At 39.4% G+C, this 23,342-nt stretch overlaps 1 protein-coding gene across 3 annotated transcripts in view; it reads right to left on the minus strand.

The window, feature by feature from the left end:
- USP49 (ubiquitin specific peptidase 49) overlaps positions 1 to 20,886 on the minus strand; it is a 41,466-nt gene extending 20,580 nt beyond the window's left edge. Inside the window, exons 1-3 of one of the 3 annotated variants that reach the window (XM_075196008.1) lie at positions 20,765 to 20,886; positions 9,345 to 9,495; positions 326 to 469 (exon numbers count right to left, since the gene is read on the minus strand). The gene's annotated coding sequence lies outside the window, so the exon portion shown is untranslated. Of the gene's footprint in view, positions 1 to 325; positions 470 to 9,344; positions 9,496 to 20,524; positions 20,610 to 20,764 lie in introns of those variants that run through there. The other 2 variants (XM_075196007.1, XM_075196009.1) reach the window with 2 other exon arrangements.
- Positions 20,887 to 23,342: the final 2,456 nt, after the last annotated feature.

Consider the following 23,342-nt stretch of genomic DNA (forward strand, 5'->3'; position numbering starts at 1 on the left):
ACTAGTCCAATTATTTTAGGCTGCAGTGGGCTGTTTTAACCTCAAATGTCCAGTCAAAAAAATGATCATGTCTGGAGTGGAAACATCTGTTTTTTTCCCAATCTGAACTGTTGCCTGTAATAAGCAGGGATCTCAACCTACATTTTCTGAGCCTTTATTTTAATATAAAATTTATCAAACTGCAGTCAGTAAAAGATGGGCAACAACTATAGTATACATAACCAATGAAGGCTCAGCCTAATCTCTTGAGCCCAGAATGGGTTAAACAACAACCTTTAAAAGTGATAAAACAAACATTTCTACTATAGCATAATGTTTTCGTTACCTGTTCATAATTTCAGGAGAAATTCCTCGCAAGCATGAGAGAAGTGTAATTGTCCCCATGTCAGACAATTACCGTGAAATATCTACAGCCCAATGTGTTGCTTTAGGAGGCGCTTTGCAATTCAGAGGAGAGGACACCACATCACTGAGGAAAGAATTTGGAAACAGACTTTAATGATTAAAAACAAAAAGATTTTTTTTATAAGATATGACACATTTAGATTACCAGTAACTATATATTTCATTAAGAATATTGTAAATTCTTTGCATATATCATATAAACAGGCAAAAAAAACAAAACAAAAAACCAGACATTCACACTTTATGCTGCAGCCTCTTTCTGGTGTGAATTGGCAGGAGCTGTGCAATCAGTGGAATAAAATGTAAAATCACCACACTACATATCATGCCGTCAGTTCACATGCTATGCTGATAATGAATGTACCTGAATCAGTCATACTGCTCGCTTCCAGATTTTGAGCATCAAAGTAGCGATATTTCATGCACAAAAACTGAGCAGGCCCTGCGGGAACACCCTGACTGTCTCATTTACACACCCGAATACTAATCAGATGCCATAGTTAACATCTGCCGTCAGCTATAATACTGGCAATTTAACCCTCCATCTACAAAGACTGATCACTAACAGTTTTTATAGCCTTAATAGAAACATTTTTTCCCCTCTCTCTATTTTGTGGCCCTTAGGGACAACACCCTGCTAAACTCCATGGAATATACCATTCTGTCCAAACACTATACAGATAGGTTAACTGGCTGCTGATTAAAAATAGACCCATGGTGTGTGGCAATTTTGACCGAAAGCTCAAGCTGGATAGGGACTGATGTGAATGACAAATGTTCTCTGTAGAGCACTGCATAATGTTGGTGCAATATAAACCATAATAATATTTTGCACCATATATGCAGAATTGGAAAAACAAGGTTTGCATCATTTTGTTGCACTCTTATGCCCAAGCGCTGGACATAAGTGTCAGTGCTATTATAGACAGAGGTTGCTTTTGATTTCAAACATTTGTCAATAAAAGGGTAAGAAGCGCGTGTAAATTCCACAAATTACTTTTAGAAGTCAAACTCACTGCAGTATAGCTTCTGCTAACTGCCCCCTCAACACCAAAAGGGAGGGGAAGGGGGGGGGGGGGGTGTGGAGGTGGAGGATGCACATATATAAGCAAAACTAGACCACAAAGAGAACATTCAAAAAAAACTGGAGATTGATATATTTCTGGTGGATAAAGCAAAAATATTACAGCATAGTAAATAAAAGTTTATTAAAAGCCCAGCTACACTATAAAACGCCCACATGTAGAGAACAGACATAAACAAAATACTCTACATGACAGACATAACAGAGGCCGATTTGAACTGGACCAGTTTGCAGCCTCTCTTTTCAGGAACTGGCGACATCTCTAATATTCATGAGGCTTGATTTAAGTTTATGAAGTACTGATACCCAAGGAGTTGATAGTCAGGAAAATACAGCCTATTTGTTCAACCCACAAAAATTGAGGCTTCCAATGTGTATAGGGAAAAAGTCTAACTTAAACCAGTCTCCTAAGTTTGCACTACTAATCACATGGCAATAATAACTAAGTATGTACAGGTCTACAAATTAGTGTATTTCATCCAATGTTCTACTCAAGCCTTTACTTTCATCAGAGGCTTGTTGCAATTTAGGTCATGGTTTCGGTATTACACTTGGGCTCAGCTGGTATCGACAGACAAGTATTTAAACCTCCCATCCAGCATGCTAGAGAGGTAAAATGTATCTTAAAACCACATAAAAACAGCATTCCACAGTGTGTCATACCTAGATAGGGATTTTCACCACATAAAAAAAAAAAAAAAAAAAATTTTGGGGAAGGAGGGGCGTTTTCTGGTGCTATTGAAGTACATCTATTAGAGCAATTGTCTTTCACATTTAGCATATCAAAATATTCGGTGAGCTGATTTTACCAGCCATAGTATTCCCTTTATACTCTCTTCTCTGGATTAGGATAGATAGGTTAATTGCCCACTGTTCAATTTATACCTGAACATTTAAAATATTCCATTAGGGCTCATTCATTTGCATATGAAACCATGGTTTGGATGCAAAGTGGTGTCGGCTTACGAGGAGTGCTTCACTGAATCTGCCCCCGCCCCTCCCCAAAACAGACCTGTGTTTTCAGCTTGTATAAAATTACTTTGCTTAATGCAACCACAGCTACCTCACAGCCACAGACCACTGTGAACTGTAGAAGCCCAGCTGTCTCCCAGACAATATTTGTGCACTCTAGGAAAGACCGTCCCACACATAAAAAGGGGGACTTCCCTGTGATGCATCAGCAGACCTCAGGGCAAGGTCTTGTCCCGGTCGTTTCCTGGTAATACTGTACCTGAACGTAGCTCATTTTGCTCTACACCTCTAACAGGTGCAAGGAAAAAAATTCCATGAAGATACATCAGCATGGGGTGCTTTATGACCATTCCAGAAGAACATCACAGGTTAATTGAATTCCCACCATTGTGAGAGATGGCAGCTATTTGTGCCCAAGTCACAGACTGTAAACAATTTGCAGCCTTTGTCCACAAGCTAGGCCTCCGTGTGGCTTCTCCAATGCAGGCATTGCTTACAATTATCAGGCATTGGAAAATTACTTTGAGACTAACCATCCTTCAGACGTTTCAAGCAATTCAATACAAGACAGTAATAAGGTGTCTTTATAGATCAGGCCATCTTACTGAACTAAGATTCTGCTAGGCTCATACCATATTATAAAAACTCTTAGACGACCTGACTCTTTGCTAAAGCAAGTCTCTTAACTGGCGAGTTTGAGACACAGGGAAATTCAGCGTTATCTTTCCACATAATGGGCCAGATTCATTAAGGAACGTAATATATGCTGTATTGTGCGCAAAATCGCTCTGCGCACGCCCAGAACCAGACCATACACCAGTGAACTCAAGAACATCCAATTCATCTTTGAGCACAAAGAACCATTACATCAGAATAAGATTTCAGCGGGGGACTCGAGGGAAATGGGCGCAGTCAATGTACAGTAAGGGCATGTCCGACACAAGCTTTGGGCATCTCGAAAGGTAAGTGTTTTGCTTTCGTATCATTTTCACCAGCCACAGAGCAGGTGTAAGTGCAGAGTGATGACAGTCGCATATACATCCTACAACTTAAAATGCATTTACATGTACAGTAGACACTAGTAACATCCTAATACATGTATTTTAAGAGGGTGGCTCACATAATAAGTCAATGATGTCTCCTCTTTTGAATGGCAAGATGTCCACTGTTTCAGCTATCAAGCAAATCAGAGGCAGGCATTACAAAAATAAAAATATATATAATTTTTTTTTTAAAAAAACAAAACAAAAAAAACTCCCACAAACAACAAAAAAACAAAACAAACCAACCCCACCCCACCCCACACAAACTACCGTTTTTTTTTTTCTGGGCATTTTGAGGACGGTTTAGCAATTTTCAATCCCCCACACATCTGTCATTTAACATACCAGCCTCAAACCTCCCTATTGCAAAGGCGTACATCACAGGCATGTGTGTATTGTATAGACACATGGAGGTATATTATACAAATAAATATTTTAAGGTGTGCACAGGAAATACACTCAATGAACTGTGAGCAACATGTTTATGGTTTGTGTAGTGCGTTCATACAATGAATAAAGGGCTCTCCATCATCACCTTTATCACAAGCACAGTGTAAAAACTACAATAGTGTGTATCTCCACTTTCTTTAGCATATAAATTCACAACTCATGCGAAGAATTTCAGTGTAAAAATATATAGAATATCAAAACAAAAAAAATAAAAAAATAAAAAATGCATATTTTTAAAAACATTAATTGTTTAAGGAATGGTGAATACAGTAAGTCTTTGCCTTTAGCAGAAAAGGCAGGAAACGGTTTGTGGTGGAGAAAAGTATAAAATACCGACCCAGCAGGGGGCCGATTATGACTCATTTCCATGTACCACAGTCAGATATTGGCCCCTCTGGCCCACACACTCAGCCCATTGTTCTGCCTACTACAAAAATATTTTTTTTTACTGCTCATCTGTAACCCGTACTTAAAAAGCAGGGGGGGGGGGGGGGGGGGGGGGTGAAACGCAAAAAAAACAAACCCAAAAAAAAACCCAAACAGCCTCATAATAATATACTTATCTGTTGGCTGAAGGTCAATATATGTACAGTAACAGCAGAAGTTTTTTTCCCTTAAGTGTATCAATTTTAACTGACAGCACTGAACTCACAAACTATAAAAGAAATACAATACAGCTATTTACATGAAAAGAACATAAAAATTCTTCTTCCATGTTGCATTGAGCCGAGATGCACTCAAGGCGTATATGAAAACACTTAAGTTAAGGAATTAGCAATCTAGTGAATGATCTCTGTGCGCATGGGCACTTATTGTGAACGTGGGAAGTTCTTTGGATGCAAGACAACACTGCAAGCAGTGCAGCGAATGCCCTGCACACAGAAAGCCTATTTGCCAAAGGAAATAGTGAACCCTAATCCTTTGTGACTTCACATACATGTTGAACGACATACTCTATGTGCATGAAGCCTTATGGTGGAAAGTCAAGACTTACAAAAATTTAAAGATTCACAACATGAAGAAGAGTAGGACAACTGGAGTTATAATTCAGAGTAATGGTAAGGAAAATATCAGAAGCTATAGGCATTCAATGTAATTCGTTGCATGCCAACAAACTATAGCCAATTTCACACAGAAAGTGACAAATAATACTAAGTACAGTATTATAAAAAGGTAGTGTAAAGAAGGCTGCGCATCCACAATAATCCTAATATTTCTTATTACCAGCTACATAAAATAAAAATATATAGTTCACTAATTGCACCGTCAGTTGTTTAAGTTTGCCTGAAGAATATTAAAGAGTGCCGAATCAGGAAGAGCATGGCTGAGAAGACTCTGCCTTCTGTTACCATGGCAACAATGGCTAGCCCAAAGCTGCATCTGTTCACTTCTCTGCACGTGGTGTAGGAATGTTGTATGCAGTTAAGCTCATAGGACTATCAATTCAACATTACCAGCACAGAACAGGGATACAGCAACATTTTATCAATTACTCCTCTTAAGATCAGAGCTTCCAAAAGATAATTATAACAAACAATAGGCACAAAAAGTTAACCATTTTTTCTTTTGTTAATAAAACAGCATCCAATGCAAGTGAACATTTATTAACAGTTATCAGACTTTTCATTCAAACACGGTTAAGATGGGATCCAGTATCACCTGTGTTCAGCTTCTCTTGCACTGTAAACAGTATGAACATAATGTTAAGAAGAGCTAGAGACAGGTGGGATAAAAGAATTGTTCCATTACCCTTCAGAGGCTTTCCTACCATCAGCATATATCTAGTGTAATCCTAGCAAGGCACATACACTTACGTCTATATTTATAAGGGACACAAACATAATACAAGCAAAAACAATGAAGCATCCATCAGCGTCAAAGCATTCATCATCATCCACTATTGGCTTCTGCCCGTGACTTCACATAAATTCAGCTTTGAGAGGTGTATATGCATCAGTGTCCTGGTCTGCATCTGATACCAATTTTGTGGATATGCGCATACTGTACTCAACCTATGCTAGAACAAATTCCCTCCTTGTCCCGCTTCTCCAGGCACAAACGGAAGTGCCAGAAAATCACGGAAATCCGCATAGGTGCATGCGTGTGCGGACACTTTTCTTGGCAAGATACGCTATACAATTTGGCACAGTAATCACTTTGCAACAGCCCCAATAAACTCCGATGTGAAAACAGTAAAGCGTTTCAAAGTGTTAAAAAATCACACAGCTGAAATGAAGGGAGTGTGGCTAGTGGAGACTGGAACAGTTGTGAGGGTGTACAAGTGTATTACCTGGTGTAAAGGTCTTTTACACTATATAAAAAATAAAAAAAAACCACAGGAATCTTGGTAGCCCAAAAAAAAAACCTCAGACAAAAGAAAAAAAATGTTATGAACACACTGTTCTTTACGCTTTAATTCTAGTCTGGTTAGGTCCACCATGTGATGGACAATGGGCAGAGCAAAGCATACATAAAATAGCACACAGGACAGACAAAATGGGCTTAAGCAGAGTTGACTGTCAGAAAGAAACCATAGGGAGGGGATTGGAAGGATTGTGGAAGTACATATTTCTTCATATGTGGGGTGATTTATTATCTTATCAGTAACCTAGTTATGTCAATTATAATTTAAATGTCATTACTATCGCAATATCGTCGGGTTCAGGCAAATCAAATTACCAAATTTGAGTGCAAAATGTGCAGAGTTTACTAACGAAATAGATTGATTAATGCTTTCTGTAGTCTTTCTGCTTTAATAGAAACAAAGCGAAGTAAAGCAGTTAAAAAAATAGCAGCCATAGAAGAGTACACTGCATTATTTTTAAGGTGGGTCAGAGCGTTCCTATCTCAAACCAGTTATAAAAAAAAATGTGATCAGTGATTTACAGGTGCATGCATAATGCTTTTGATCAAAATGAATAGGTCAAGAACTAAATCAATATTGGTTGGCTGTCATCTCACTAATAATAATCTGGTCAGCCTTTTCTCAGATAGCCATTATTGAGATATAGGTACATCTATATATGCTACAGTGCCGCTTTCTGTTAAAATAAGAAGATTTAGGCTCTGCCTTTTGTCGTATCCACTCCCTATTAAGCCTGGTATAACAAAAAGCTCAGACTTTTAGACCGTCATGAAGGGTGTTATTAGGGTTTTATGGTAGACATCAGATAAATACCCGATATAGTGATTAATCAGTAATTTTGTATTAGTGTGTTTAGGAGGTATTAAGGAAATTGCTATTATATTAGGTATTAAGAATATTTCAAGCTGTTTTATACTTTAAACGCTTACCTCCAAAATAGCAGTTTTTTAGCCTCTTAGCTATTGTTTAGTTTATACCATTTGAATGTATAATTTGAATGTGTAACTTGGTTGGTGGATACGAGTAACCGATTTTACAACTGGGTATAACGCAAAGCAGGCTTTTAAAAGGTTTTGCTTGTCTGGTGACAAAAGCAGTGTGGACAACTCAGCTACAAAGTATAGAGGGGGGGCATTATTGTGCCCCATTATAACTTATTACTTTAAGGAACTTCAAGCAAAGAGGGAATAGCACTAAAAGGGGCACAGGTGTGTGAACAGAGTGCATTGCAAGCATCAGCAGTGGGGAGCAAGGACTCAAAGGATTCCAGGCCCTATCTGGAGTTCAAATAGTGAGGAAAGCACACATTTATCTCCCTTACACAGGAGAAGTAGTGGAATGCATTTTGGGGTTTGTTTATAAGTGTTCAAAATATTCACTGATTAATGCCTTTGAGCAAAGGTGCCTAGGCTTTTGTAACATGGGATCTACCATCTTGTTTATTGGACCTACAGCTTTATTAAATGGGGACTGAGCCCAAGGTCCCTGTACCCCACCAACTTGCATGTTCTCCCAACACACTCTTTCTTATCCAGCATATTGGTTACCTGCCCCACACATTGCATAGGTATAAATAATACGGTAATTGTTATAATATATTGCAGAGAAAGATTTAGATAAACAGAGCTGTAGATTTTAGATCATATGACCTTCATATTTTAAATATTCCACACAACTAGTTGGTCCTAATATTTTGGAATGCCAGCGACTCAATGACCTCCTACATTCCAACTAACATCTCAAACTCTGACACTAGATTCCCATTTTTACCCCCAAGGCTGTGTCTAACAAAAACACCTCTAACCTTAACATCTGTGAAATCGATAAGGATTATGTACCTTCATGCAGCAAATGACTGATCATCAGCCATTTATAAAGCACCACTAATTACTTAGCACTACACAGAGAACTCACATCAGTCTCTGCCCCATTGGAGCTTACAGTCTAAATTCACAAATATACACACCGAGAGAGACTAAGGTCAATTTAATATTAACCTACTAGTAAGTTTTTGGTGTGTAAGAGGAAACCCGGAGTAAACCCACGCAAACATGAGGAGAACATATAGACTCCACACAGATAAGGCCACGTCAGGAATTGAACTCATGACCACAGTGTTGCAAGGCAGAAATGCTAACCACTAAGCCACCGTGCAGATCTTACAGAATATTGATAAAAGTATATTAAATAAAAAAAGTTTGTACAAACCATGGTCATTAATACGGACTTTGCCTCCACCCTCCTTACTTGCTACTGTAACCACTTCTGGGAAGGCTTTCTAATAGATTTTGGAAGACGTCTGCAGGGATACCCATCCATGTAACCACAAGAGCATTAGTGAGGTTGGGCGCCGAGGCCTGGCTTGCAGTCGGCATTTCATTTTAAAATACAAATAAATATTCCAGAATGAGGAAATAGTTGCAAATGCACATCGCATTTAGTATGCCCACATATAAATATGCTTTTCTCTAAATGCAAATGTCATTTATTTAATATCCGTAAAGAAATTACATTTGCTACTGGCAGGAGAATGAAAGCTGACGGTAGTGGTCAGAATATCAATGCTGGTGCTCTAGGAACTCTAGGCAAATAAAATGTGTAACTCTAGAGCCAAAATACACAGGTAGACCAAGTATCCATCTGCCACTATCCCAATATTGGCTTGGAAAGTCATGACACACAGTGGCTGATTTAGGCAAGTACAGTAACTAATTTTGGTATACTCATGTAAGCCAAGATGAAACTCACTTTTTTTTATTTCTTTTTTTTATTTACAAAACAGTCATTAATATCGAAGCTAAAATTAAGTTGAGAGCATGACACCACTTTGGAACAGCATTTCATTATTTTAATAAACCAGGGGTTCTCTTTCAAGCACAGTTCCATACTAGTACAGTAATACTGTGGCTGTGGAAAGATTCAAAGTGGGTACCGCTAAATAGAGGCGCCATCAACAAACAGTGGTGGGGTTTACAGCTATTGACAGGTTTTCAAACATTATTGCCAGCCTGGACTATTTACTTACAGACGGGATACAAGGTATTCTTCAACTTTCTCATTCATAACTTGCAATGGCTTACAAAGAGACCACAAAATGCTGACTGACCGCAAACACCTTTTCATCTGTCCTCAATTTATTACTGCCAGTTGTAGGTATGGTGCTTCCCCACATAACTCTGAAATTCAGACATTAAACAAAGAGTCAATGACAAACATCATAACATGTCTAGGGATGTGCCATTATTGCAATTTTGGCATGTCAAACTTCTGCAGTATATAGTAACTAGGATGTGGGTCTCGGGAGAGAGCTTCTAGTTGCTTCCTAAAACTGAGATTATTATTAACTGGTAGGAACAAATTTGACAGAAGAAAAAAAAAAATGCATAATGAATTCTAAGACACCCTGAAGATTTCTTAACAATTCCCTAGATAAGTTACCTCATGAAGATAGGAAAAATGAGCAAGTAATTCTTGGTCATTTAAAACGTAAAGTGCAAAATACAGACATTTCGTTTTTACTCACCAAAACAGTGAAAACACACCTATTAAACATAAGCAGTAATTTTGACAACATGTTTGCGACAGTCTCAACACTAGTGTTCTTTGAACAGTGACCAACGGAAAGTTATACTTAGCAGATAAACAAGTCTTATTAAATCATAACTACTGTAGGATATCAGTCTACAGATTTTCACATGCAGGTTAGCCGTTGCCATGCTCTAGTGCAAATTTATGACATACTTTTCAAAAGGAAAACAATTGTAATTAAATAAAAGAAATTACTCAGAAAGAAAAGATTTGGGTCAAATAAGTCCTGTATGTTGCATGCAGAATGAGTTGTGCTTCTTAACACAATTACATTACAGCTTTTATACACAGGCTGTGGTAATAAAGTAGAATAGGCTGAGAAGGTGGTGTAGGAATTTCAAAAGCTTGTTTTCAGTGAATGCTTGAAGGCTAGAAAGCAAGTCCAGTTGCTGCATTCAAAATAGACTGTAGTGTTCATGCAGGAGATTATGGGTGCATGAATTAAAGTTTCTGCAATGCTTGTGTGATACATCTTCTGCTTTACCTGAAGTTTCCCTTTGTTGGGACTATACTGGAATAACAAACGCCCACCTCAAAGTTGTATATAACTCCCACAAAAAGGGCTGTAAATGTGAGGGGAGAAAAAATAAATTAATTAAAAAAAAAAATAAAAAAAAATGCATGATGTCATGTTATACTATAACATGACAGATAGGAGTAAATAAATGGAAGTGGCGAATGTATTATAGGAAATGAGGTAAAAAGCAATGGAATATAAAATGTACTCATTTTTGGGCCAAATGACTTCAGGCTCACTTTTAAATGCTACAAGCATCTAGGAGTTTTATTTTTACAGAGAATATGAGAATGAAAATAAAACACACATTTCACAGTGGGAATATAAAAATAAATACGTATTTTAATACAAGATGCTTCTACAATGCAAAGACGTGGGGGGCAATGTGGAAAATGCCTTCAGGTACTTCTGATTATCTATTTTTTAATTGGTGATGGTAAATACCCATCACTGTTAACTAATATTACAAATAACATTGCTTGCAAATCTGCACTAAATTCAAGCAATTCGCTCAAAGAAAAAGTAACCTGCTAAGAGACAACGTAGCAACTAACTAGACACTTGCAATGTTAATAAATAACCTCATTGTGTTGTTGCTGCATTTAGCTCTTGTAAACTGTGCAATACCCATTTTCTTTTTCTAATAAAGTCCACACAACAACTTCGTCCAGGCCACCCAAGACTTAAAAATCACTCTGGGTACATTCCTTTGTTTTAGGCATATGCACTAAAGAGCAGAGGATGGAATCAGCGCTCACCAATAAAGAAAACTGTTACAGCCCAATTCCCTACTAGCACTAGATAGTGATGGGTACACTGCTTTATATAATATCCTGGCATTGGTTGGTACAATTCATTAAGCATACCGCTGTCTAAGTTATGCCATACAATTTTTCTTTAAAGAATAAGCCACAAAATTGTCATTTGGTGAATCAGCCTGTGTTCTTATTCTGTATGTATGTTTAACTGCATCGTGCCACTTCTCTTTAGGCTTCATGTAGTTTGCAGTTGTCCATATATAAACAATACTGAAAATGACCATTTGCCTTTTGTTGTATGCTGGAACACATGATATTAAAGTACTATTTTCTGCAGCCACACAGCTATTTTGCCATTGATACACTGTGCATCCCAATGTATTGTCCTTATTTTTTTCAGCTATCCTAAAGTTTCTGCAGCTCGCATGAAGAGTAAACTTTGGCTGCACTTTTAATGAATATATACAGATTACAAACAAGTGAGCAGTTTCATTATATGCATTACTATAAAAACAGAAATGATCTTCAAAAAGTTTCTTAAACCTCTGGATATAAATATATACATACTAATATATATATATATATACACACACACATACATACACACAGGTTTATATACATATATGGCAGTGATATCACAGCAACACAAATGACTGAATCCTATACTTTTTGGCACTTACACTTCAATGTCAGTAATTGTTCCGTGCGATAGACACACAAGCCATAATTTATTTTTAATAAAAAGACTTTGCATATTTAGAAACTACCGTTGATTTTTTTACAGCCTAAGGCCGGAATGCAGAGTTTCTGGAAACTGGTGCAGTAATGGAAAAAAATTTTTTAATTTATGTACAAAAAATAAAAATGGATAGTTGTAAAGATGAGCTTATCGTAACTTTCCGAATAGCTACAGGTGTCTCGATAATAATGGTACCCCATACAATTAACTTTTCATATTTGCACTTGCAACACTATGATTTTTTTGCTTTCGAATATTAGAGGACTGCATTATTAAAGGTCACAGAGCCAAAAAAGTAGAAGGTGGGGAAGATACAACACCCTACCATATCAAGTAAGGGGCCAATTACCTTTCCAAACTAAACCTGGAATGCAGAGAAGTTTCCAATATTTGTCACAAGGGGATATTTTCATTTATTTACCAAATTAAAACTGAAAAAGGGATTTCATACATTTTTGAAAAGCTGCTGTCTCCCAACAAGAATGGTACTCTTAGAGTAGAGGGGTGCTAGGAGAATAAATATGCAACCAATACTTTTATTTACATAATATATTTTTAGACAATAAAAACACAGGCTGAAATCTGAGCTCCCCTTTATCTACTTCGCAACTTTATTTTTTTCTTTGCCTGCCCTGGAGGCAATAATTAAACAGCACCCTTGTTTGAAAGAAGGGACCTCATTTAAAAGAAACAGCAGGGAGATTAGTTCAATGGTATACAGGTCCCTTACTGAAAAGTATGGGTGTTGGTGAAAGCAAGAACTACCAATACTTAAGTAGATTGCAATATCTATTCTAAAAGCTACTCCACTAGCTATAACTTAGAAGGACAACACTTACCCACTGAAGTGTATAAGCTGTATTGCATGAGAATTACAACAGCAAATTGTATAACAAAATTCAGGGGTTTAGTAACTGCTAGATGAACTATATAAGAATTACAATCATAGCAGTTTCACCACATTAACCCAGGGGTTTAATTATTGCTAGCTGAATTTAGGGAGTATCCTATCAAGCACACTATTAATTGATCAATGGTATTTCCTATTGATTTACATATTATTCAATAAACATAGCAATTTAGCATACACTTCTTAGTGCTTAGCCTGACTGAATTGGACTGGACATACAACTATTGGTAATAGTAGAGTCACATAAGAGGGAACTATATTACATATAAAAACATACTACGCCACTGCCTATATATCAGTTCACTGTCACATTTAACAGGGTTATGTAACATACAGATATATCAAATTAACTATTTTGCTATTAAAATTGGACTTTTTTTTTTTTTTTTTTTTTTTTAAATCAAAGTTAATTTTTTTTATTGGTTTTAAAACATACAAAAAAGAAAGTATACAAAAACAAACTAGACAAAAGAAAAAGAAACCATAACATAAGTTAGCCGTCAATTAAAGTTTGCAATGGGATGGATATCAAGGAAATATCATTTTCTCACATACATAAGAGACATATTGACGCAGATATAAATTATAAGTGTGACTGGATCACTCAAATAACTTATGGTATGAATTTATTTAAGTGAAATAGAGCAGGGCGCATATTTATATAATTGCATAGGCACTTATTTTTTGTATTGTATATATTCTGAGATAGGAAATCGTTATTTCTGAGACCAGGGTAGAAACTGTTTTTTCCTGTTTTCACCTTACGAAAAGGATATGCCTTATTTCTGATGCATATATCTGATACAATAGGCCTTTGTGGATGGAGGTCTTGTGTGTATTGGGATGTATTTTGTATGGAAGTGTCATTGTCTGGGATTTGAAAAGTTGCTAGTGGAAATCTCCAATTAGGCATATGATGAAGTCTCATGCCCGCTCTGGCCAAAGGCCTGCTACCCAGCAGCCCTGGTCAATGTGATGGTCCAGGGGGGATCCATTCACAGCAACCCAGATCCATAGAAAGAGGTCCGGAGTTACCAGCCCAGGTACATCAGCAACGAGACACGCTAGCAGCGTCAGTCACGTAGAAGAAACCTGGTTCTGGATGCCGGTATAGGAGTTCAGTGGTGGCAGCTCTTGTAAGCCCCTCCTACTGCGGCAAGAGGGCTCATTTGGAATAGCGAAAGGGAACGGTGGCAAAGTAAGCCCAGACGGTTCCCCGCAACAGACAGGGTGGCATAAGCGGTCCATCCTGTCACAATAAGTAAACATATAATTACGTACATACATCACCAGTGATCGTAAAACATATGGAAGCAAAATTGGTAACAGATAAGCCAAGCAAAATTCAGGTATTACATTAACTGAAGTCAGAGCCCACCACACCTAATCTATGTCTTGATTCATACCAAAGAGACTAAATTTCGTGGCATTTGTATTCCACCCGTCTCTCAGTGTAAGTATCTCTCATGATTCATAGTGTCATTTACCAGAGCCTTCCATTTAAAGAAGTCTGGTTTTATATTTGCAAGCCAATTACGCGCTATGATAACTTTTGCTAGAATTATTTATGGCTTTACAAAATTTGTAAAGAGGTACACTTAAGTTGTCTTAAAGTGATATACCACATAAACAAGACTTAGGCGCCAAAGGGGAGATCCCCGGGACAACCTCACCAATACACTCCCATATTTTAGTCCAGAAAGCATGTATCCCCTAACATATGCCAAAAATCACATCTTGACAACCCACACTTAGAGCTCAGAGTGCCCTGTCTCCCATCAATTGTAGTCAATGACATAGGAGTATGACATACCCTGGTGCAGAATATAGAAATTAATTTGTTGGAAGCGGACACATGATGTGGCATCTTTTATACTTTTTAGGATGTGGCACCAATCCTCCTCTACAAGTATACCAACATCGGATTCCCACTTAGCTTTAAGAGGTAAAAAGCTATTACTAGCTTAATGGTAATGAAGTTCCATATACACCGATGAAATGACTCTACGTCCTCCCATATTCTTTTGTAATGATATGATTGACAACGTTAACAGTATGGGTGGGTGTATTGCCAAATTGCGGCAAGATAGTATGTCTGATTTGCAAATAGCGAAAGAATGCCCTTTGAGGGAACAAAGTTTCTCTGAAATTGTTCAAAACACTTAAACAGGCAGGCTTCATAGTAGGTGACCAGGCGAGGACACCCCAAGGTGGCGCCAAAAGCCATCCCCACTCAATTCAGGTAGAGCAGTGTTATGCCAGATCGGGGGGTCCGCGTCCAGCCCACTCCCACCAAGGATTTTGTGTGTCATATTCCAGACCCCAATTGCCTGGGCAATGATAGGTGCATCTGACCTAAGAGACCGGCCCATCAAAAGCAACTGCAATGGAGTAAACAGAGGCCCCGCTCGCTCACCAAGAAAACCCGACAGGGCACTATTGCTACAATCACTAAAGTAAATGAAAAAAACAAAACAAAAAAAAAAACACAACTTATCAAACTTTTTATACAATTCCACTGGGATACCATCCGAGCCTGGGGATTTCCGATTGGGAAAGGACTTAATTGCCAACTCCACTTCTTCAATTGTAAGAGGGGCATCCAGCAAGGTAACACTCACTAGTCAAACTAGGGAGTTTAATAGAATCTAAGTACTTGTGGAGTGGTTTGTCCGTGAAGGACACCTTAGAGCCAAAAAGTTCTTTAGAATAACCTAAAAATGAATTCGCAATATCCACCCATGAATAATGTTTCATACCGTTATGATCAAGTATAGCTGTAATCACCTTATTAGCCCCTTCCTCCCTAAACAAACAAGCCAAGTAAATACCACCCATATCAGCTACCAAATACTGCAACTGCCTAGCAAAGTAATAACCACCTCTTGGGCTTATCAAATGAAAAAAAATCTGACCACTTGCGCTGTACAACAAGCCACTGAATTCTATCCTCCATTGTTCAGGATATCAAATAAGTTGACTGCTCCAATTCCACCTCCCCAGAGCGGTTTAATTTTTTGATGTCCGCCACTTTCTTTATAAGTGTTCCCCTCACAAAGGCCTTGAAGGCATCCCATAGAAGGGCTGGATTAGCATAAGAATTATCCTCAAAATAGCCCTCCCAAAGAGCTATAAGATTGGCACCACCTGCCATTGGTTGTAACCAAGCTGGAGGCAGCTTCCAGAAACAAGTTCCCTTATCTATCATAGCGTCCACCTGAACCAGAACAGGAGAATGAATATTTCCCGAGTAGGGGATAAAAGGATGAGGTCTATACGGGAAAGTGTATTATATGTGGTAGAGTGACAGGAAAATTGTCACACATCAGGATAACAAGCTTAGCCAAATATCCACAAGCCCCATCTCCTGAAGACGTTTAGAGAATGCCGTTGGCCGTGAGGGATTTAAGGGAGTTCCAAAAGAAGTCTCTCTTCATTTATCAAGACTGGGATCGAGCACATTATTACAGTTTCCCATACAGATAACAGGGGTATCCGGCGATTGGGATATGAAGGACGCCGCCCTTCCAAGCACCTTGGGGGAAGGAATATAGATTGCTAGAACCATTACTGGAGAGGATTCCATTATTGCCCTTGTAAAAGTGTACCTACCATAAGGGTCTAGCTGCAGCTGTTCTAGTGTAAAGTGCAAGTTTTTCCTTATTAGGAGAGAAACCCCCCTGGAATATGGAGAATGTACAGAGTGGTAGGCCTACCCCACCTATTGTTTTTTAAGTGCCAGTACTTTACCACTGGTGCAAGTGTCTCCCCAAACAGATAATGTCTGGTGCATATTTTTTAAGCTGGGAGAGCACTAAACTGCATTTAACCCTGTCTTTTAGGCCCCTTACATTCCAGATGATCAGGCGGAGCCCCCCCCCCACCCCACCGCACAGCTAACCCCTATCCATAGCACATCAGAGAGTCAGGAACAGGATACAAGATGAGGGGCGAAGGACACATAACCCAAAGGGGCCATTCCCAGAACTACATTTACATATATCTGAGGAAAACGGGACAACAATGGCACAATCACCATACAGTTGAAGCATATTTTCTACATACTGAATATACATCACATTATGCATACAAATACATTTTGAACCTGCCCCACAACAATCCCACGGAGCATATTTGTAAAAGCATAACGGAAATTTACACGGCTGACAATCAAGAAAAAAAAAAGCAAAATACATATATAGAAAATAAACAGATCCAACCATCCCTTCCAACCCCACATACTCAGTGAAACACTAACAGCTAGAGTACACTTAGATCCCTAAACTATTAAAGATTACCCTAAATAACCTAGTTACCTATCTAAAAGTAAATGAGAGGTTAGTAAGCTATTACTGCAGGAGGTCTCCCATATTTAAATCCTCAACCAATTCTGCCACTATAAACACTCCACTGAGGAGCCACTTTGTAATTATAATGAGAACCTAGGCGGTATCAAAAGAACATCAAATATTAAACAGAAAACTTAAGCCATCAGGTGTCCAAGGTCTCAGCCGGCAGTCTGCGGTCAAAACAATCAACAGCATCTTTAGGTGACGTGAAGAAGTGTTGTCTGCAGACACTCGAAGCCTGGCCGGGTATAACATGGCATAGGGCAGTTGTAGATCTCTCAATCTTCTTCTAACTTGTGCGAACTGAGATCTAGACTTTTGCACATCCAAGGCAAAGTCAGGGAATACGGAGACTATGTGATTATTATATTTAAGAGGGCCTTGTTGATGCACCAGTCTAAGAACAGCATCTCCGTCCTTAAAATGAAAGATCTTCGCAATAAATGTACGAGGTGAGGCTCAAGGCGGAGGAGCCCGAGGTGGGAGGCGGTGTGCCTTTTCAACCAAGAAATGAGGGGGAGAAGGCTTTTTTCCCCTGAATTCTTGGATCAGCTAATTCTCTAGAAATGATTCAGGGTTGGAGCCCTCCGACTTTTCTGGAAGACCCACAAATCTCAGTTTACTGCGCCGTAGCCGCCCCTCCATATCTGAGAATTTTTGTTTACATTGGTTTATCGGAGTCGCTAAATCCTCAAGCTGACCCTGTACAGGAGCGCCAGCATCTTCCAGTGAGGAGATTCTATGCTTTGCCTCTCCCACTCGTTCTTGCATTTTTTGAAGGTCATGTCGGATAAGGGAGCGAGTAGCCTGCACCTCTCCTATCCTATCTGTGACCTGCTTTGGCACTGGTGGCAATAGTCTGGAGTATCTGCTGCAAGGATGGAGAGGTCGCAGTAAGCTGTGGACTCAAAGTGGGTGGGTTATCTGATGCTGTAGCTAGATGTCCATCATCTTTAGTAGCAGTTGATGTAGACTGGCGAGCATAACTCTCCAGTTTAGGCGCTGCAGCCGTTGCAGGGTCATGTTTTCCCATATCGCTGCAGCAGTAGCGTATCAGAGTGTACAGCAATAAACACCCAGGGTTTGAATTTCCCCTTCCCCCGAAACAGTAATGTTGAAAAGTCACTGACCCACAGAGAGTATCCCACAGTAATTCTCTTACAAATTGTTAACCTCGAAAGGAGTTTGCCAGCACCAAAGAGATAGCCAATATGATATATGCAGCAGGCTTTTGCAAAGAACAGCAAACGAATAGAAATCCCAGCATTTGCCAGATCGTGGCACAGGAGACACCAGTAAAAAGATACAGATCCACAACCCGCGTGTCTTGGATCCAAGATGGCGAATATCGGCCCCGTAGCGTTCTCCTCACTGCATGCATATCAAGAAGGGCTGTGAGCTCTGAGAAAGGCACAACCCGACGACTGTACTCCCAGCGGTGTCTGGAACACAGCCTGCAATCCCGGAGCCAGATTCAGAACTGGGGGCAAAGGGCAATGCCTGACGGTAGTGCGATCGCGCCAAAAGGTAAGTAGTTGTTCCGCCACAGGAGCTGCACAGCCAGCCGAGAAATTAGCACGCGGCACACAGGAGGGGGGGCATCCACCGGGTCAACAGACTTAGATTCAGCGCACCTGGAAGGTAGGACAGGCCAGAATCCAGCACAGCACCACAATTGCACCCCGCTCCACCAAATCTCCAGAAGTGTCAGCGCCAGTTCGGCAGGGAGTATATGAAGTTCGGCTTCAAGACTGAAGTGCAGCAGCAATCAGTAAGAGGAAGAAACGTATGGAATATAGCGGATTTTGCAGGAGCTTGAAGAACCAACGTCCTACTCCATACTGTACCAGGCCACGCCCCCAATAAATTAAACATTAATATCTTATTTTTGCTACTTTTTAAATAAATACCGATAAAGTTTATATTTTATTAAATTAGCCTTCTGAGAGCCCTCCGAGTGCCCTATTTTGCATATTCCTTCTTTCCCGAACATCACAAATTGCATACATGTTGGCTGAATTTGAGGGACAGGTTTTTTTCGATGTAGTCCTGGAAATATCCTGATCTTTAAACTACTGACCACCAGATAGGTAAATATTACATCTGTGCACTACTACGATCAGGTAGCTGTGGACATAGCAATTATGTCATCCATTAATTCCCTCTCTCCATAAACATACAGATGTGATCTGGACCTCAATCGTGTGTTCAACCTGGAGGCAAGGTAACAAGCATGACATCGCTGAATCAAATTGACATTCTTCCAGCTACTTATCACTTCATGAACTCAGTAAAGCTGGAAGTGTGCACCTGTAAGGCACCAGATGCACTGAGTGGCAACACGGCCACAATTATCTCATGATCAGGCACTATATCTATGATTATAAACGGAAGTAGCCTCCATGAGACCCCGTGGGAGTAGAAGGTTGTGCTACGTGGGATGAAAATGGAAGCCAGATCCTGTCATCCTGGTGACATAGGGAAGCTCACTTAGTTCACCTTCTGGGAGGGAAAGGATGACCGCATCATAATTTGTTCATTTATATAGCGCCTCTTGTCCACTCCCTATGCTGTCAGAGAGCATTGCTGTCTTAAGTCAGTTTATAAGTAGTACTGCATGGACAACAGGGACCATTGTGACAGTAACAAAAAGATAATAATTGGAAGATGAATATACAAACTGCATCTCATTAATGGGTTAGAAACAGTGGTCAAAGTGGGCTGGTATGTCATATCCGCACTTCTCCTACTGCTTGGATTGTAAAACTAACAAGTTCCATTTGCTCACATCTTGCACACCACAACTTCAACCACTGGTTAAAAACAAACACACACAAAACTCAATCATAGTTTACTTTTCCTAATTTTACAATTGGATTTACATGCCTGCAATTTTGGTTGGCTTGAAAGCCTACACATTTTTAAATCAAGACATAGTTTTTATGAACGGTGCACACTTTAATCTTAAGCTTTATTTACTCCAATGATCCCTAACTTCATAACAAAACTATTTCTCAAATCATCTCATAAACAGGCCTAAAACACCACCTTTTATATATTCTATTAAACCTGTTCAGCAAACTCTAGAACAGAGTAATAAATAACAGAAAAGAAAAGATTCACATATAAGGAAAACCATCATATATCAATTGACATGCAATTGAAATTTGCAAACACAATGCATGAAAAGTGTAAAATAATAGATAAACTGCTCAATTGTTTTGAATGTGGAACTGGTAGTGGGTTCTGTAGTTTATGGTCTGTGCATTATACATTCCAATTTAATATAATAATTTAACTAAAAGCAAAAAAACAAATCAGCTTATTTAGAAACTAACCCTCACCTAATATATCCCAATGTGCCACTCTAGCAGCCTAGAATACAGAATAAAGGGACAATGCTCGGGCACGGGGAGATTAGCAGAAATAACTACACAGATGAGAGCCTTTGTATTATTTACATGTGTCTGTATACATACAAGCTGTGTGTGCCTGCCCCCGGTTCCACCTCCTCCGGTTTCTCTCTCTGCTCCTCCCCTCGGCCCCCCTCCAGTACATAGCACCCGCCCCCTATGAACCGGTACCTGTTTCCCCGGTGTCCGCCCCTCCTCCTCCACGGTGTCTCCGCCTCATGTCTCCTCCGCTCCCGCTCTTTATTCCGCCATTCGCAGCACGCTCGACCTGTCACCCGCCGCCACTGCGCAAAGCCCCGCCCCCCCGGCTCTATATACCATTATCCCACTGGCTCCCGCCCGCCGGCGCCTTTGCCTCCGCTCGCTCTCATTGGTGGAGATGGCAGCCACACTCACAAAGCGTTACCGCCTTCTTCCCCCACGTTCAGCACACGCAGGCCGTGCTCGAGGTATTATTTAAGCTCTACGCAAAGTGCGTAATTTCTCTGAAGAAAAGCCGGCCGTAAAGTGTATGTCTGTTCGTGAATGCAGGAGTCTGTGGAAAGTGTGGTTGAGCCGCAAAAGGGTAAATAAGGTTCCTGGAGACAAAGGGCTCTTAAAGGTGCAGTGGCCCCAGAGTGACTTTAAGGCGGGGAATGGACATGAAGTGTAGTCCCGTGTCCTTAAAACTTCATTAGTCTATTATTCATATAGACTAAAATGAATCTCATACTGTGGGAAAAGTGCATGCTAGCACAATCAATACAAGTAAACAACAGTCTCAGTTAAGCAGATAAACAATGTGTTTAGCAAACCATAGGTCTTCCAAATAAAATATTGGAGAAAGTACATTATGTTTCACAATAGTCTACCTTCTTATCCTCCAATGTGACCCCTTCTCATCAGATACAAAATGACAACTTCTCAGCCAAATTTACTGTTTCAATTTCTTGGGATTAATTGATAAGAAAAGTGTTTTATTTTTTTTTTTTTTAAAACATCAAATTAATTAATTCAGGCCTGCAATAGGAAATTAAGTGGGAAGTTTGAGTTCAGAGTATATTACACCAGGTTAAAGGTCATGGTGGAGTGTGTGCAACTTAATGTTTTTGGTACATAGCACTTTTCTTTGGTATAATTACCGGTAAATAATTGCCAGCACGGCTCCTAAATTAAATATCAAAGCAAAAATGCTAATTCAACGCAATGCATGCAAGTAAAAACACTAGTAGGTATGTGGACTGAGAATAATTTCATACATTGCTACAAAACACTAATTTGTTTTATTGGGTAATCACCTTTCCCGCTCTTATGTCTATGAAGAGCTGAAAAATGCTCATGCAAGTGGAACCAAATATTATTAACAGATTAAAATGGGTGTGCAATTATTTTTCTTTGACTATAAAACACTTTCTGTAGCCATTTGTGACATTACCCTACAGAAGATGCATAAAATGAACACTCGGACAGGTATTTTAGTGATGGGCAGCCTGAAATGATTCAAAGGCCGCAATCTCAAAAAGGGTTGCTCATTACCCTTAATTTCAAGAATGCCACTCACACCTCCCACACTTGTATGAAAACACCTGCACAGCTAGAGACCGCAGAGGAAGGAGGGAGAGCAAGTGGTGCTAAATCTCCTCCAATGGGTTGTGCTGTAGTATGTGACATGTTCACTCTCATCCTCTGCTGTATAACAAAACAGAGAAAGAATCAGGGGCACAGAGCTGTGGGCAGCAGTTGAAGGCTCGCCGTCCTAGTTGTGGTCTGCAAGCCCTTGTTGCCCATCACTGATCTGTTTTGTGCTGTGAATAGGCTGCATACTTGTTCAACCTACAAAATAAATTCCTCCACTATACGTAGGTGATAGGTACACTTTAAATTAAATCTGGGTTTAGTGCATTTGTTTTCCTAATCTTGTTCTTCTATACTATTCAAATAAAAACTTAATTATTTCAGTATGTTGCTAAAATACAACCTGTTTTTCAGTGACACCTCATGGGTCTAGGGAGTGGACAGGAACCAACTCATTATATTGTGCTTTGAACACAAGAGCTTAGTGCAGGGAGGTTGCTAGGAAACCCGGCGACATCATACTGTCCTCATAATGATGTCAACAGTATTTCTTTTTGCTGGGAGAGGTCCCTTAGAAGTACAGGGGAGGTCCAGGTCTGATCTCCACTAACGCTAACAATATTAGATCCAGTGTAAAATGGATATAATAACAGTAGATTCTGTGTTAGGTACAGGAAAGATTTATCAGACCATCACCTCATTCTAAAAGAAACGGAAAAAATAGAAAATGCAAAAATAATTACATAATGAAAGAATCCTAAAATAAATCTAGTTCTTTAAAAAATTGAAACAAACAAATGTCTTCTTTCCTACTGGGGCAGCACGGATGTTTAGTGGTTAGCACTTCTGTCTCACAGCACTGGGGTCATGAGTTTGATTTCATGGTCTCATCTGTGTGAAGTTTGTATGTTCTCCACATGTTTGCATGGGTTTCCTCTGGGTACTCCAGTTTCCTCCCACATTCCAAAAACATACTAGTAGGTTAATTGGCAGCTACCAAATTTACCCTAGTCTCTCTCTCTGTCTGTGTATATATTGGAGTATTTAGACTGTAAGCTCCAATGCGGCAGAGACTGATGTGAGTGAGTTCTCTGTACAGCACTGCGAAATTAGTGGCGCTATATAAATAGATGATGATGATGATACTCCTCAGCTCAGTAAATCCATGTAAGTCATTGTCTGTGTGTGTGACAGA

The sequence above is a fragment of the Mixophyes fleayi genome, chromosome 2 (genome assembly GCF_038048845.1).
Source record: "Mixophyes fleayi isolate aMixFle1 chromosome 2, aMixFle1.hap1, whole genome shotgun sequence".
In the NCBI taxonomy this organism is placed as follows: Eukaryota; Metazoa; Chordata; class Amphibia; order Anura; family Limnodynastidae; genus Mixophyes; species Mixophyes fleayi.